The sequence below is a fragment of the Papaver somniferum genome, chromosome 2 (assembly GCF_003573695.1).
Source record: "Papaver somniferum cultivar HN1 chromosome 2, ASM357369v1, whole genome shotgun sequence".
Classification (NCBI taxonomy): domain Eukaryota; kingdom Viridiplantae; phylum Streptophyta; class Magnoliopsida; order Ranunculales; family Papaveraceae; genus Papaver; species Papaver somniferum.
This window is the reverse complement of record NC_039359.1, coordinates 117,678,649-117,684,039: the sequence shown is the minus strand read 5'-3', so window position 1 is coordinate 117,684,039 and position 5,391 is coordinate 117,678,649.

Here is a 5,391-nt window from a genome sequence, read left to right as displayed (position 1 = left end):
ATCTTTTCCTGCGTTAGTGGACGTTGTGACGTCTCTATGTGGCTTTGGCGTGACACACGCTTCAGAGACGGAGTTGGAAGACTAGTGAGCGCCATCATATCCGCGAGTCGTTTGACTGGGTGAAAGAAAGTGGAAGGTGGCGTAATATCACTGCTGAGTGAACGAATTGAACGCTCTCATCCTCCGTACTCACGTGTTTCTTGATTGATCTCTCCTTCCTCGAGCATTTCTTCACTTGGTTGAAAGGTCGATGCGGATTGGGTAGTCTTCTGAGCTTCGACAAGAGTCTTAAGATACAAATCTTCTAGAAAGGCTCCGTAGGCTGCCGACTCCTTTTCTTTATCCGGTAGACGTTGTGGCATCCCAGACAAATCTTTTCTTCTGTGGAGTTTTTCCGAGTCTCTGTCGCTGACTGGACCATTTTGTTCGTCTCTCCTGAGTTCCCTGCGGCTACGTTCTCTTTCCGCATCTTCATTGGTGAAGGTATGACTTCTAAATAAGAATTCGACATTTTTTGCATTGTCTGGGTAAAAGCCCATCGATCCTTCTTGTAATTGCGCTGTTATATCATTCAGAAGGCGGAATGTTTCGCTCTGCCTTCTAGCCATACCAACTTGATTAGTCAGGACATCCTTCAGCATTCTCGCTACGCTTTCCATGATATCTGAACCACTTGTGGTTTCCGGGCGTGGATATATCGTGAGATGAAGACCGAAAACCGAAATTGAACAGGTTAATGATTGAATCAGACCCAAGATCTATCCTAAAAAACGAGAAGGTTGGAATGAATATTGAGAATCCAATTTTGCAACCGAGAGATTAACCTCCCACTGTGGTCGCCAATTGTTTATGGATGAAAACTATTCCTGCCGAATTTGGTAATTTGGGGTGTGTGGATGAGGAATGAATCTAAACCATAAACAAATGCACTGCACGGGAGTGCTTTGTGATTCGAGAAATCAATCTGTACAATTCTGGCCTAAACCAAGAAATGGTCGTTCCAGACTTTCTTCGGTCACAAAGTGAAGGAGATGGGGTTGATCTTAGTGAGGGAAGTGAAGAAGGTGTTGATATTGTGAAGGTGTTGGCTATGTATGACTTATATCAGAAAGCTGAACTGGATTTCAGAATGTAAGCTATCAGTTCCGGTGTTTGAATACGGTTGTATCAACACTTGCTTCTATTGTCTTGTCCTGTTTAAAAATAGGGAGGAGAACCTATTTATACAAGTCATTGAGCCTAACCCACGTCTCTCATGGGAAGTGGAGAAAGTGGAGTGATGTAGTAGTGGAGTTGCGCGTGTTAGTGTTACACGATCAGTCTTGCCCACTTCTCCCATCATCACCAACCGTCCATGACTTCCTGACACGTTCTTGTGATGGCGCGTTGTGCGCTGCACGCTGTAAACCGCCAGACCAATACCCTAGTATGTATCCCCCAGTTTGTGACATGATTGATGCCTCGAGTGTGGATCGTGGGACCCACAGAAAGTAGCATGTAATGCCAGATTAAATAACTAAGTTATTTAGGAAGTCGATATTTATGAAATATCGTATGTATTATGTGCAGGTAATGCATCGAAAGTATTTAGCATGAGTGAAGCATCGCTGTTTTAAGGCTTAATGGAGTAAGTCACGATTAATCGTTTGGGGTTTTACAGGTAAGTCCTGACTTGGCCGATCACTTGGTGTGGTAGAATGACGGATGGTAATCACCACGACACCTCATTGACCAATTAACTCCTGACCAGGGTTGTATAACCAAGCAGGTGAAGTTGAACGAACGAGATGATCTTTGAGATACTCATCTGCAACCTTTAGTGGAATTAGGGTTTATGAAAAGGTGCGCAAGCATCACTCTTCAGCTTGGTCGAATCCAAGCTTGGGACACGATTTTGGCAAGGCCGATTGGGCGTGCGTGTAGACGGCATGCCGGTGTACATGCCCATACCTCATTGTCTCGTGAAAGTGTAATCTAGATCACTCAATTTGTCCGGCAAAGAGGAGCGGCTAGGATTGATTTGTGACAGAGATTTTGTGCCGCAAAGGCCGCGCGTCATGCCAACTTTGGGCGCGCGTTTCGAGGCGACCAATTCTGGTCGATCTTGGCCGATTAGTCTGGTGTGCAGACGACGGGCTGGTGTACATGCCTGTATTTCATTGTCCCAAAGAAACGTGATCTAAGCCACTTAATTTTTCCGGCAAAGTTGAGTGGTCGAGATCAGTTTGCAATTGAGAGGTGTGACCACGCCTAGTTTGGGCGTGCGAATCGAGGCAACCAGGCATGATGTGCCTTGGCCGATCGGGTGTGGAGATAGATGGGACCATGATTATCATGTTGATGCGCACCGGACCTGCCTAGTCTGTTCCTGGACCCTTCGTTCGTGCAGGAGAAAATGGACGCTCGTGATGTTCAAACCCTAATTAGGGTTTCACCGGCCGTGCGTCATGCCTTGTTTGGGCGCACGAATTGGGACGACCAACCATAGTTGGTCCTGAACGATTGGTCATGTGTGTATGTGGGCCCATGGTGATTGTGTTGACATGTTCTGGGCCCTTTTAATCTACATCTACACCGTCCATATATGCCTGCGAAGATGGATGGTTGAGACTGATTTGCGACACATGTAATGTGTCGCAGACCCCAAATTAGGGTCTCACGTCCGCGCTGCTTTGACTGGACGATTTGGCAAGCCATGCTACCCTTTTGGGGAGGCCGACCATGCGGGGCCCGCATTGGGTCGGTGGTGAATACTCCAATACCTTCCTGGGGTTATGGATCCGATCTAAGCCATCCAATCATGCTGGTGAAGTTGGATGGTCATGATCGTTTCTGAGACTAATACGGACAGTCCAGATGCTCGATCGGGCTAGTATAACACTCTGAGAGTTATAGCCTGTACGGGTATTTCGTACATGCCTCCTTTAATGCTTGGAGATTCGTGTTGCTTTGCTGAGAGCGATCACTCAGTCGTTATGCCGCACCAATAATGAGAATGGAGTAGTACAGGAAATACAAGGCTGGTCATGCATTAATTGGTAATGCTATAAGTTTATAGTAAAGAAGTATTCTCCACTTTATCAGTGGCTTTATCTTTTGCAAGATGTTAGCGTATAGTTTTGGCTTTTACAATTTTAGCCTTAAATGAAAATCCACCATCAACATCAGTAGAAATTTTCGGTTCGAAAACTTCCGCCAGTATGCGTACGAGTACGCATACTTAAGGTGACTAATTAAGAGCTTGTTAATTCCCAAACTCAGCAGAATTTTTCGGTTGGAAAACTTCCACCAGTATGCGTACGGGTACGCATACTTAACCTGTCTCCTTCACCAATTTCGTATACACACATATGCATACTCTTGGTTCCCGGTTTATGGATTTATACACTAATGTGAGAACACACAATATATGCTTATATCCAAAGATGGTTACATAATCTCAACTCTTCATTTCAATCATTGAAACATTATTCTATAATGATAATAGCCGTTTTCACACACTATTAGCATCAAAGCAATTTTCAAGATATTGAAATAATCATTATCGAAACATTCCAAGTCTTACACCAAATGATTGTATCACACAAACCATGTAAGATGTTACTCGGAAATTTTCTCAAGATATAAGATGAACTTGGTCGAAGCGAAAGCTTACCAACACATATTTCGAGAAATATGTAAGCGAGATATACTCAGCTCGAAATCTCAAATGTGTATAGAGAAAACTATATCGTAACACGACTTATGTCTCAATATAGGAGATAGAGTAGAAATAGACTTTCCAAGTGATAGATGAGTTTAAGTCTCCACATACCTTTTGTCGATGAAGTTCCACAAGCTCTCCTTAGTAGTTCTTCGTCTCCAAGTGATAAGAGCCGTGAAGTATAAGCTCAACTACACAAACTATGTCCTAGTCCGATACATCTATAAATAGGCTAGAAATCAAGACTTATAGTTTTGATCACTAAAATTGACAAACATGCTTGAGATAGCAACACATGCGAGTTCGACCGAGCAGTACTCCAATAAAATAGTTATGTGAACTCTGGAACTCGGTTATGTCGTAAAGGTTTACATACCGGTACGCATACCATGTCGATTAAATTCTAATGCACATAAAATTATTTCTCCGGGATAAATAGCATTTGAATAATCTTTATTCATATTTATAAAACACCATAGACATATTTGATCACTTGATTGTGTTTCGAGTTAAGTCTTAAGTGTTTATGAAATTGCTCAAGCTTATAGTTCATGAAAAGACGAGGGTACCCAAATAGACCTCAACCTAAAAAATTTTCACCTATAAGTCCTTTCTCCGAAAGTGATTGTCTATGGACTGAGTCGAGACAATACAACAAATCGGTTCACACTTCGTGTGATCATCTATGGATATGATATCGAGACCATACAACAACGAAGTATGTTTACTTGATAAAAGGTTTAGACTTAATTAAACACAATAGGATTGCTTATCAAGCAAATAAGAATTAACGTTTGTGTAATTTACTTTAAATTATAATAAAATAATTCTAATTGCGGAAAATAAAATTAAATGACACAACAAGATTTTTTTAACGAGGAAACCGCAAATGCAGAAAAACCCCGGGACCTTGTCCAGAATTGAATACTCTCAGGATTAAGCCGCTATACAAAATCAAACCAACTTCGTATAGTTGAGACCAAGCAACTAAACCTATAGTTCACCTAGTTCCGTTTGTATTCCCATGCCTCCAACTTATAATAAGTCACGTACTTGGAACAATTCCTTTGGTTCGTATTCGAAACAGTAAAGGAACAACAAATTTGTTTGGTATCAACTCTTTTTAACCAAGTGATATGAGTTCGACAAAGGATCTTCCGTTTATCTCTATAAACTCCTTCATCAGATTCTTAGATCTATCTTATTATCAACTACCGAAGTAATTGTTAAGATTTTGCAATAAATACTTTTAATCACAAAGAATTGTATTGACGCCACACAACTAATCAATCTAATCTACCATAAGGATAAATCGATTATAGTTGGATCATCTTTTACCGAAACAAGTATTGTGCACACCAAAGATTATGAATCCCAAATCAGAAATCTTCAAAGTCTTCTTTGTCTTCAAATCTTCTTAGATCTTCAATAAACACCTGCACGCAATCAACTTGAATCTCTTGTAATCAATCATGCACAGAACGGAGTCTGTTAACAATGGATTATCACAAGACGTCTTTAGATCTACAAACAGTCTAAAGATCCCCGTCGAAACTTCGATCTACTTTGAGTGAGTCTTATATCAGAAGAGAAGATTCTCAAGCATAAACAAACTATGTGCAATCAAAGTTCAACTGCCGTTAGTCAATCAAATCAATCGAAAACAAAAGATAAACCGCAATTATCTA